The sequence below is a fragment of the Triturus cristatus genome, chromosome 9 (genome assembly GCF_964204655.1).
Source record: "Triturus cristatus chromosome 9, aTriCri1.1, whole genome shotgun sequence".
Lineage (NCBI taxonomy): Eukaryota > Metazoa > Chordata > Amphibia > Caudata > Salamandridae > Triturus > Triturus cristatus.
The window spans coordinates 782,142,994-782,155,991 of NC_140592.1; the positions used below are offsets into that span (position 1 = coordinate 782,142,994).

General features: G+C 46.6%; 1 protein-coding gene across 1 annotated transcript in view; it reads left to right on the forward strand.

Moving 5' to 3' along the window:
• LOC146798840 (phospholipid-transporting ATPase IC-like) overlaps window positions 1-12,998 on the forward strand; it is a 1,543,528-nt gene that overhangs the window by 1,493,281 nt on the left and 37,249 nt on the right. The window lies entirely within an intron of this gene.

The following is a 12,998-nucleotide window of genomic DNA, read 5'->3' on the forward strand; positions in this document are numbered from 1 at the left end:
GAGATCACCAGGGTAGTCTCGGATGATAGAGGGCGCTATGTGGGTCTGACTGGGAGGTGGGAGGGGCAGTCCCTTTCCTTGGTCTCAGTTTACGTCCCCCCGGGCCTCCAGAACTCCACCTTTTCGGACTTGGGTCGAATGCTGCTGGAACTTCCCGACAGTCTTTTGATTATGGGCGGGGACTTCAATTCGGTGCTTTCGGGTGACCTGGATCGTCACCCGCCCAGGGCCCTCCCCGCTGCCCAGGCATGGCTCGGCGGACTATTGGAGACCTTCGGTCTGGTAGATAGTTGGAGATTGATGCATCCGACACAATGTCAGTACACCTTTCACTCTGGGGCGCATGGGAGTCTTTCCAGATTGGACTATTTCCTTATGCCCGCGGCCCAGACTGCTCGAATTCGAGAGGTTAGGCACCTGGCGCGGGGTATCTCTGATCATTCCCCGCTGTGGCTGCTCTTTGACACCGGGTCGCGGTCTGCAGGGCGGATCGCTCCCATTAACCCTTGGTACCTGCGAGACCCTACGACTCGCGACAGCTTGGTCAAGTCGATTGACCAATACTTCCTTGAAAACGAGGGGTCGGTGTCGTCCGCAATGTCCCTGTGGGAAGCCTTTAAAACCGTGCTCCGCGGACACGCCCTCGCCCAGATAGTGGTGGCTAAGAAGATCAAGAGTGAGGCAGTGGTGAAGCTGGAGACTGACATCTCGGGGCTGGAGTCGGCCTTGGAGGCGGGTGTCACTCCGGACGGGCTCCATGCCCTCAGCTTGAAGCAGTTTGAATACAGGTCTCTTGTTACTGATGCTGCCAAGACTATGTATAGGGAGCAGCAGGGTAGATTGTATGACGCCGGGGACAAGGCGGGTAAATTGATTGCTTGGCTGGACAAGAAGGAGAGAGTGAATCGTGTGGTCCCGGAGCTTCGGGCCTCGGATGGAGCGTGTGTGACTGAGCCTGGTGAGATTGTGGAGTGTTTCGCTGACCACCTCCGGGCCGTGTACTCCCCGGTGACGGATAGGGATGAGGAAGATTCTCGCCTTCTGCTGCGGGATATTGCTTTGCCCGGCCTGTCCGTCGAGGACCGTGAACAGCTGGACACCCCCTTGTCTGTTGACGAGATTGCCACTGCGATTCGGTCCCTTCGCTCTGGCAAGGCTATGGGTCCCAACGGCCTGCCTATTGAGTTGTATAAGTTGCGCCCGGATAAAATCGCGCCTTTCCTCCGTCGTATGTTCCAGGAGTCCCTCGAGACGGGTTCCCTTCCCGCCGACCAGCGTCTGGCTACCATAGTCGTGATCCCCAAGGAAGGTAAGCCACGAGACCGCTGTGCCTCCTACAGGCCTATTTCTCTATTAAACGCCGAGCCTAAGATACTGGCTAAAGTCCTCGCCAATCGTTTGCTGAGCGTTATCTGTGATCTGATCCATCCTGATCAATGCGGCTTCATCCCTCATCGTAACACCGCTCTTAACCTGCGGCGGCTCCACGGCGCCCTCGCTAGGGCAGAGTACCTCTCCGAACCAGCCGTACTGGTTTCTTTGGATGCCACGATGGCCTTTGATACCATCGAGTGGCCATTCCTCTGGGCTGTCTTGACCAAATTCGGCTTTGGGGAGGGATTTCTTGGCTGGGTGAAGCTTCTTTACACTGGACCAATGGCTCAGGTGGTTGTCAATGGGCGGGTCTCTCGGCCTTTCGCTCTCGGCAGGGGTACGAGGCAGGGGTGCCCGTTGTCCCCTCTGCTCTTTGCTCTCGCCTTGGAACCGCTCGCTGCCTGGCTCCGCTGGGAGCCCTCGATTAGAGGGATCCGGTGGGCCCCGGGCTTCGAGGATCGGGTCTCGTTGTACGCGGATGATATTCTATTGTATCTCACCTCGCCGCGACAGTCGCTTAATGTTCTCTTTGATGTTCTTACTTCCTTTGGGAGAAACTCGGGTTTGACGATTAACTGGTCTAAATCCTGTGTCTATCCTATCTCTGGTGGCCCTCCCCTCTTGCCGCCTCGGCTTCCGATCCAACTATCTCTGTCCGGCTTTAAATACCTGGGGGTGTACGTCTCGTTGGACCCGGCCGTTCGCTATGAGCAGAACCTCCTGCTTCCGCTTCGGCGTTTGAGGGAGACTACGGCTCGGTGGTGTAAGCTGCCCTTGTCCCCGCTTGGTCGCGCAGCGCTGTTTAAAATGATGTCCCTTCCCAGATTCCTTTATGCACTACAAAACTCCTTCGACGTCATTCCGGTGGCCTACTTTCGGGAGGTGGAGAGCCTGCAGAGGAGACTGGTATGGGATGGGCGGGCGCGCATCGCTCTGGCAAAGCTTACTCTCCCCTGGTACGACGGGGGCATTGCGCTTCCCGACATTAGAAGGTACTATTGGGCCTCACAGCTATCGGCCATTAACCATGCCACGTATGCGCCTGGCTTGAACCCGGCGTATGAGATGGATAAATTCCTGCTTCCCGGCGGTAACTATAATAGGGCGCTTTACTCCCGCTCGGCTGGAAGGACCCTTACGGGCCCTACTAAGATTGCGGTAAGGATCTGGAAGGCAGCTAATGTAGCCATGGGCTGGAGTGAGCGCTTAACATGTGCCACTCCTTTATTTGCCTCCGACCGACTGGGAAGCCTCTGGAAAACGAAAGGCTTTGAGCGTTGGGACACGATCGGTATTAGCAGAGTGGGAGACCTATGGATTAAGGGCGCGGTTAAAACCTTCGCGGCGCTCCAGAGTGAATACGAGCTTACTGAAAGGGAGTTCTTCCGCTACGCCCAGGTTCGGCACGCCCTGTTATCGGTCTTTGGGGTAGGGACCAAGGTCCCGGCTTCTTCGCCCCTCGAGGACCGCATACTCGATGGTCACGTGCCTGACAGCACTATCTCTCTAATTTATAAAAAACTTATTAATAATCGGGCTGACCTCTTGGTGCGTCTTCGGGAGGCATGGACGGGAGATGGGGTGGAGCTGGACGACGAGGACTGGCAGTCCGCACTGTCGTCCCCTAAGGAGGTGGCCATCCCAGCCCGTCTCCGTCTGGTCCAGCTTAAGATTCTCCACCGGGTGTACGTGACGGGTCCCCGTTTGGTTTCGATGGGATTCTCTGAAGACGGGCTCTGTAAGCGGGGCTGTGGGCTTAGTGCCACCTTTCTCCACATCCTTTGGGAGTGCCGCGAGGTGGCGGAATACTGGCGCCGGGTGCATGTGGTAATGGGACAAGTCACCGGGGTCGCCCTGTTGCCGGAGGTGCGTCGCTGTGTTCTGAATGTGTGGGAGCCCAATGATTATAACGCGGCCCAGGCTCGGTGGGCGGCCCTGGGGAACATGATTGCCAAGAGAGATATAGCGCAGCTTTGGGGTTCCCAGCGGCCGCCCACTGTGTCTGTATGGAAGGAGAACATGGACTGGTGCATGTTCAGGGAGAAGACTGTGTATGTGGCTCGTGGTAAACCGGGGGCATGGGGTAGAATCTGGGGGCAATGGAATCAGTATCGGGGAAATATCTGTGCTCCCCCCCTGGTGGACACTTCCGAGGTTGCCTTGTCCCCCTGACCCTTGATGGTTCCTTGCGTATTTGGAATATCCGAGTGTAGACCTGGCTCTCCCGTGACCCCCCCTGACCTCTTAGTCCTCCTTTCCCTTGACCGCCATCTGGTGGTCGGATGTAGGGTCCCCCTGCTGTAGTCTGACGCCCACTTCATGTCACTACGCCTCGCCTTTTGTTTTTAGTTGTTATTTATGGTAAACGTATGTATCCTGATTCCCTTAGGAGTATCCGGAGCTTCTGTAACGGGCTGGGGACCTTGGGTCGGTTGATGACTTTAACACTGTGTGAGCCTTTTTGATTCTAGCGGCCGGCCCTGGTGGTTGTAGGCCCATGCTTGTATCCTTTTTTCTGTTTAATAAAAACCTTTTAAAAAAAAAAAAAAAAAATGTTATAAAATAACTGCCACTAAAATTGTAAGAAAACTGTAAAATAGCGATTGTACAGACACCTCATTGCAGGGTCATATGCTAATAGAATTGGAAAAGAAGTGCCCTAATAGCAAGTACAAAAGAAGATGAACCCGTGCAAACTCTGAATCTTATCAAAAGTGATCTTTCCCAGGAATAGGGAGTAGTCAGAAGATAGGATTCTGTTTCATTAGACTTCTGAATGATTTTGTATTGCCGTAACTTCGGTTTAGCTGATCAGAAAATTCTATGTTCAACCACTTGTGCTGAAGAAAAGTATTCCTAACCCAAACTCCGTCACATTTACTTATAAAGCGTGGTTTAGTAATAAAGAAAACCTGCCCAACTTATAGTTTTTATAGAATGCAGCCACAGTATCTTCATGCAATTTCCCTTGTTATTCAATCCACTATTGCTCTGTGATTCGAGGTTGCATTGGGAGTGAACCATATGGATATCCATGGTAAGAGTGCATCAAGTTTTATCACATCATCAATATTGATCAGACATGGCTTTTCATGACTAAAGTAGTGAGGAAACTCATGGGTAATGAAAGCGAGCCTCAGCAAAATCTATTCTCTAGTTGAAAAGTCATGCTTTTTATATCACCCTAAACCCCAGCTCAATATGTGGCGATAGGAAGACACTGTGGTTTATATATTTCAATTATTGGGGCAATTGGATTACAGCCTAATTTAGAGGCTAAATTCAGTTTCAGTAAATCTTTATTTCGCTGATTAAAAATCAACATAAAAAGTACAAAATACAAATACAATATACAGTGTACAGTATATTTACATTAGATCTGAGCCGACGGACATTAAAAACAGGTTAAAAACGAAACTTTAAAAAGGCACTTTGCAAAGGGCACATTACATTTTTAATTTATCATTATTCAATCACGGGTATTCCTCAATCTTACCGACACTCTCAAGAAATTTACAATCGAGCACAAAGTGCGGGTGTCCAAATTAAATAATGCACCAAAAGACAGACAAAACCTGTTATGCCTGGCTGCAAGCCATGTTAACTAAGTAGACCGCGTATTAAATGTAACTCCTAAATAAGGAAATTGAGAAATGGTATCAAGCACTGTATTACTTACAGAAATGGGACACATCCTTGAGCTATTCAGACCACCGGATATAATGTAAGATGTAGTAAGGTTAGTATCTAGTCCAAGTCTTTTCATAAAGGTAACAAAGTGTTGACAGATTTTAAGGCTGGTAGAGTTGCAGGACAGAAGAAAAACTTTGTCCACATATAAAAGGGCTGACATTGATTTGGTGGCTATCATAGGCATGTCCTGCCCACAGCTAATTAAACTGAAATAAAAGTGTTATTTAAGAATAAATAATAGGGGATCAAGAACAAAACCTAGAAGCACTCCCCGCTAAAGTTTGACAGCATTTTTAAGTTTGCTTCTGTTCCCAAATCTAACATTACAGATTACGTTAGAGTGTAGGGCAGCTAGAAAGTCAACTATTGGTGGATTGCACCTTATATGAGCCAAAGGCTGCTAACGTTTTGACCCATTTACTTTATAGAATGTGCTTGACAGATCAATGAAGACCAAGTACAATGCACAACCTTTTGCTATTGTGTACTTGCTGATGAAGAGATGGAAGTTCAAGTAGTTACATTGTACTTAGGCCCTTCACAAAGGATTCTTAGATTCACAAAGAATTATATTTTTCTTAGTCAAGTCCAAAATTCTACAGTGTAATACTCTTTCCAACCCTTCAACCATAGTATACATTAAAGAAATGGGTTTGTAGCAGGGTACGGGGGCTTTTGCCTTTTTTATTTTTTTTAAACATGGACAATAATGGAATGCTCAGGGGAATATGGCGGCCACTAGCTAGACGCTAGCAGACGCGGGCGCCCGTCTGGGGGGAATATCGTTGTGAGAGCAGGAGAGCGGTGTAGCGGAGCGCGACAGTGAAAAAAAAAAAAAACGGCTAGCAGCTTAAGCGAAGAGACGAAGTAAAGTGAAGTACGTACCTGTGGGAATTCAGGGCGCTCGGCAATGGTCATGGAGCTCGGCATTTCGCCAGGAAGACGCTGGGGAGCACAGCGTGGAGCACAGCCGACGCGATGGAGCGAGGCAGCCGGAAGCCTCCAGCGCATCTGGCGGGCTGTAATCGGGGGCAGAGGCAGAACAATCACGGCTTGCTTGCACCAGGAGGAAGAGGTGGGGGCTGAGGAGAGAGGCCTGACTGGAGCTGAGAGACAGCAGACGCGAGGGCTAAGAGAGAGGGGAGGAAGACTTTTGCATATGGAGACAGGGACCAACAAGGAAGGTGAGGTCCCCTCCAGGTACACGCTGAGGACCAGGAATATCGGAGGTAAGGCAAGTCTTCTTCCTATTTCACCAGACCTGCCTGACCTACCACAAGGGGTGAAGACCAATTAAGGCAAAAGGGGGGCGACAAAGAGTGTCCTCGTAAGGCAGAGGGAAAGGGAGGTCTTTAGGTGAGAAAACCAATGAGGGAAAGAGTATAAAGAAATCTTGCCTCCCAACTACGAGAGTTAAAGTAACTCCCTCACTCAAATCCTTTTTTCGTATGTTGCCAAGCATGTAGAAAAGTGATGCAGCGAGCTTAAGCTCTAGCCCTGAAGAGCGCACTCCTGAAAATACAACGGTGAATGCTATTAACCTGGGAAAAGACAACGATACTGAAGACACGGCTGGGCTGAGTATTTCGAGTATCTCGAGTACTTCGAGGGATCAGAACAGGACCCCTCAGCGGGATATAATAACAGTCCCAGTTAGTAATAGATATTCGGTCTTAACATTAGCTGATGTGCAGGAAGCACCACCCTCAGAAGTGAATGGGGATAACCAGAATAACATAAGCAGCTTAGGAGTGGGAGCGCCTGTAATAAACGCAGAGGCAGAGATTTCACTGACTAGTATGCTACTGGAGTTGAAAAATGATATTAAAAAACGTTTTCAGGTATCAGAGGCTAACCAACTAGGCATACAAGCATCCTGCTCTGAACTAGCCCAGAAGCTAGATTAGGTTACCTCTCACACAAAGATCTTGGAGGAAGAAGTTGGTGCTGTGAAACAGGACGTTGAGAAAAATGTAATCGAGATCTCCAATCTTGGCAAACAAAATCAAATGCTAAGAGATGACAGAGAGAGAATCGAGAATCATTCTCGCAGGAATAAAATAAGATTTCTGAATATTCCTGAAAGCAAGGAAGGGGCAGATATGAAGGCTGTTATAATCTCGCTCCTTCGAAAAACGATCCTGAAGGATAAGAAAGAGATAAATCTAGAGCGCGAAATACAGAGGGCACACAGAGAGCCGTTCCGATATAATCCACAGAGATCCAAACCCAGAAAGATCTTGGTAAACTTCCTTTCCTACAATATCAAGGAGGAGATACTCAGTAGCGCTTTAAAAAATGGGCCATACGTGGTTAATGGCTACTCTTTCCTGGCCAGATCTGATGTATGTAAGGCTACAGAACAAAAGCAGTGGGAGCTGGGTGGAAAGATGGAGGAACTTCACAGGCTTGGAGCGAAAGTTCAGTTAAAATTCCCCGCTATGCTGCGTATAATGTGGAATAATCAAATGTACAACTACCGTTCAGTAGACGACGTTGAAGCGTTAATAAGCAGAATCAGTAAGGAAAATACTTCAAAGTAAAGATAGCTCTCCAGCTCTTTATACATTAGAAGTGTGTTAGTAAATTTCCCTCGATGGTACGCCCATAGGCATTATTATGCCTAATAACATAGGGAGGGTTCACCAGGGTGGGCACAGTTGTGGAAGGGGGGTGGGAGGTGGTAGGGGAGCACGGGTGGGTAGCAGTGGGAACAAAAAACAAAAAAAGTCCTCAATACCTTTTATGCAGGAATATTTTTATAGCTCAGGATTGAAGCTAGGAAGGGAACATATTAAAAAAGATGGCTTTGGCTAACATTCCGAGTATTAAAATTCTTACATGGAATGTGAATAGTCTTAGGTCCAAACCCAGGCAGAGGAAAATATTAGAATATCTAAAAAATAGTCAAGCACAGGTTATGCTTTTACAGGAAACCCACCTTTTGGCAAATGAAAGTAAGGAGCTGTTTGGAAGGTGTGGCTGGGTTCAAAATGTTATTGTCTCAGATCAAATGTATTGCTGTAAGGGGGTTGCCATCTTAATCAGGAGCGATTGCTGAACAGAAATGAAAGAGTCAAGGACAGACAGTTCAGGTAGGTGGGCTCTGGCTCGTTTAAAGTGGGCAGACAGGGATTTCTTATGTATGAGATATTATTGACCCAATGAGGATAATCCCCAATATAATGTCCTGTTGGATCCTGTGTTAGATCGGTCTACAAGAAGAGATTGTATATGTCCCTAGAATGAGGAATGCCCTGAAAAGTATGATACGTGATTTTAACTTAGTGGATGTCTGGAGACACTTGAAGGGCAAAACAAGGGGGTATACGTATCATAGTAAAAAACATCACCACTTTTCGAGACTTGACTATTTTTTAGCCGATAGATCGTTTGCAGCTAACATAAAGAAGATTAAGCATCTCCCTGCCCATATTTCAGACCACTCACCTGTAATGGTAACCATACAAGCTCTGGGGCCTCTACCACCTAGAAGATGGACTTGAAGGCGTGCATTGCTTCTAGAAGAGGGGGGTAGAGATAGCTTTGAAGGAAGCAATAACTGAATACTTTGTAAATAATCAAGACACTGCTCCCCTGGGTATTGTATGGGATGCCTTTAAAGCATATAGCCGGGGAATTTTAAAAAGCCTTACCTCATCAGAAAATCGGAAAGCACGGTTAGAACTAGAGAATATGGAAAAGGAGATTGGGATTCTAGAGGAGGCGCTATATTCCATGAGTATGGGGGAAGAAAAACGAGGATGGAAGAGAGGTTAAATAAGGCACAAATGGAATTCAAAATAAAGATAGAACAAAGTGTAAAGCTATATGGCATGCAGGGAACATAAAGGAATTCAAATACGGTGAAAAAGCAGGAGCTCTGCTTGCCTGTAAAGTGGTATGGTGGTGATAGGTAACCAGACACTCAAAAGTAGCTGTTAGAGGGCTGTGGTTGCCGTATGTTTTGTCGATTACCTCTCCTCCATTAAAATAATTGGCCAGGCTTCTCGAGATTAATATGTAATCGATGATAGAGCTACATCCAAGGCCAAAAAAGTTTGGAATGGAACTAGGATCAGGGATAGCAGTTTCCAAACCATTAATAATATCCTGCTCAGTGATATAGTTATATAACAGAGCGCCCCGGGCGCATGTTGAGTAAACACATTATTTGTCAAACAGCACATTATATTTACATTACAATATTAAAAGAATTTGCAGTTAAAATCACCTCAAATAATCAAATTATTTACATTCTGTGAGGACTTTGCTTTCACGCCGATAGTGTAAATAAAACAGAATAAGATAATAAAACTGTAATTTTCCTCATAAGAAAAATCGACATTATAGAAATTAACAAAGCAAATTTTAAAATGTTTCCAAGTTTAAAAAATCAGTTGTATCCATCTATGATCTAAAGCAATCTGGGTACCATGACTGCACAAAGACAGCTTGAACCAAGCTGAAAGACCTCCCGCTTGTCTCTACCAGACGCAGGCTTCGAAAAGCAGAAATAGCCATCAAAGTGTACATCAGCGGTGGCTCACGTTTCGTGACATTATATCATGTCAGCACAGTAAACAAATGAGCACCAGTCTGTCAAATCAATCTTTGAACTGATACTGGCGTTGTGGACGCTACATTTAAAATCAAGAACAATGAACGAGCTAACTGATTTGCGGAGTGTAATAGTTAGGTTAGTATGTCAGTCCACCTGTTCAAGTCTTCCAAGGCATGATATCTATTAAGCAGTGGGATGCCAAGGCTAATGAAGAAAAGGGAGCAAGCAGTAGGCATGCTCGGTGGCAGGGGTGGTCTGTAGAAAACCCAAAAAGTAAAACCTTAATTATGCTGGTTCCTAGTAACTGATTCTGAGCCCGAAGTAACAAATTACTAACATACATCAGGGACATAAAGTTCACAACTATGATACTGTCTTACGAAAGTAATACTAATGAGTTTAGAAGTGCCGTTGCTGTCCTAGAAGTGACAGTACTCGTTGAATGTATAAACAACATAGTGTGCTCTAAAGGCTGGGGAAGGGGCATGCTCAGCTTGATTCACTGCTGAGCTCCAGGAGATAAGCAGCAGTGAGTGCAGAGGCCTTCTGAACGTCCTCATGAAGGCTCCTAGGGTATGTTTGGTCTCTTCTAATAATGTGACACAGGAAAAGAGCTTAATGATTTGCGAGGGCCTCTGACATCTGCAGACACATGCAGGTGAAATGTTCTAATAAAGGCAAAACGAAATCATCTTCCTGAGGACGGAATATTTAGTGCTTTTCAATTGGGTAAAAGTGACCTTTCTATAGACAGTGCTTACAAAAATGCTAAGTGAAGCAATATATGAAAGCACTTGGCCATTCTCTATACATACACTTTACAGATACACAGGTAAGTGTAACAAGTGAATGCTTACCTGCAGAGCTGCCTCGCAAAGGATGAAAGCACACGACTTGCACAACCCAAGGAAGTGCAGCGAGTGAGGCACATGACCCCGCTCCTCTTTCTCTTATCCTCCCACTCTCCTCTTTTGTTCACATGCACTTACATAATTCTCTCCTTCTCACTTTCTCACACATCTTTTATCTCACTAGTTCTCCTACTTTTTATCCAAGCTCTCGATCTCTCTCCCACTCACGGTACTTCCTCTGTAACTTTCTCTCACCCGCTCTTTTACCCAAATTGCATTCTTGCCACCCAGCACTTTCTTTCCTAATCTTCGCTCTTCGAGTCTTTCTCTGCTCTTTCTATGGCTTGTCTCTACTTTTTCCTCCCTTATATCCCACACCTCACCTGCTCTCTCTCTCTCTTCCCCTTCAGCATCTTCTCTACTCTTTCTCTGCCCCATTACTTGTTAACTTGTATCTCCCTCCTTGCCTCCTCCTCAGGTAACCTCAGGGCTCCCATGAACGGCATCGCTGCAGTGCATGTGCAGAAAGCCTGTTATGGCAGGGACAAAGGCAGGGCAATGTTGGTGTCCTGCAAGGTGGTAAGGGTGTGAAAAGGCCCACTACTCATGGGTTCCAGCAAGGCTTCTCAGGACCCCACCCCACGCTTATCCTGTGCCGGCTGGTCGATGGAGGGGTCAGATGAAAGACACTGTTGACCTTTTACATTGAGGAGGGGTGTGGAATTGGCTTTTCACAGCTGGGCTCCAGCAATGCTGCTCCTAAACACTCCGTTCAATCGGCTCACATAATTGTGTGTCCATAGCCGGCCCAAATGAGCCTCACACACTAATAATGAGCCAGTCCAGCAGAAGACTGGTGAGGATGCTGTCAGCCCCTGCTAGGAGGTAAGGGGACACAATTCTGTCTGTTCCTTCTGGAGTCTTCCAGAGAGGGCACTTAGGCCCCAGGGAGCCACTGGCGAGGCCAGACATACAACTTATCTTAAAACCACTAAAAATGGGTACAACTGGATGAATAAAACAGCCTGCAACTGGACCTCAGGCCCCGGCTCATCACCCATTGCCGAATGCCCAGATTACCAATCTGACCCTGGCGTGGTCTGCAGCTTCCTCTCCTTATTTAACACTTGAACATACTTGTAGCACTGCCAATGTACCTCTACTGTGTGATGCAGCTCACTCTCCATTTATGGTACAGGGACATACATGACACAATGCTTCTGCAACTCAGTGGTGACCTTCAGTTTCCTTAACTTCTTTTTATACTAAGATATACATGAGACTATGCCAATGCAAATGAGTGGTGACCTGCAGCTTCCTCTGCATTTCTAATTCTGCGACTTATGCTGCCAATGTAACTCTACAATGAACTGCAGTTACCTTGTCTTGTTTATCACTTGTATGTACCTCTGCGATGGCTCCTACTGTGTGAGACCTGGCATCCTTGACGTGGTCTTATCCCCAAACTGTTTGCCTTCACTTCTCCAGTGATGCTGAATTCATTTTTGTTGGCATTAGGACTGTCACTTTACCACTGCTAACAAGTGCTGGAGTGCTTGTGCTCTCTCTTTCTAAAACATTGCAAAATTGCTATACACCTAATTGCCACAGTCTCTTGTAAAATATACCACATGTATCCAGGGTCTGTAAATGTAATGCTACTAGTGGACCTTTTTCCAGGCTTAAAACTTCCTTCCCAAGGTAACCCTAAGGGCCCATAGGGCAGGGTGCATTGAATTAAAAAAGTATTACATGTCCTGGTTGTAGAAAACTCCCAAAGTTGTTTTTCACTGCTGTAAAGCCTATCCCTCCCACTGACTAACACTGAGTTACATGATTGAATTTATTAAGTGATAACGCTTGACTGGGAGCAAATAGAGATATGGTGGTTACTCTCAAATAAATTGTAAGTTAATGTTTCACCTTTAATTCTGAAATTGCCACTTTAAAAAAGTTTTTAAAAACTGTTGATGGACGGAATGCTGAACAGATCCATAGCTTTTGTGCTTGCCATGCCATTCCAGTTCAGACCCAGCCATATGCAAATCAGTCTTGACTTTGCTCCCAAAAGGAACAGTCCATCCCAAACTGTCAGGCCAGGTCCTCCCTCCTGGACCGGACACAAGCATCCTGGGACTGGCCAAAGAAACTCAGCGGGATTCGCAGAAATCTCTGCTTTTCTAATACTGCCACATATATACAGCTCTGTTAGTGCACTTCAGTAGTGACCTGCAGCTCTCTCTGCTTTGTGACTACTGGGACAATATGAAGATATGTATACATTTTTAGGTTGCTTTTATGGTTGTACTTCATTTAACCGAATAAAGCTTGTTTGAATTGAATTGAAAACTGGGACATACATCCATTCCACACTATCTGTGCATGGCAAGTGACCCACATCTTCCTCTGCTTTTCTAACACAGGAGCATATGTGCCACAGTGCCAGTCCAGCTTAGGGAATCTGCAGGTGCCCCTGCATTTGTAAAAGTGTGCCTCAAAGACTACACCACCAATGT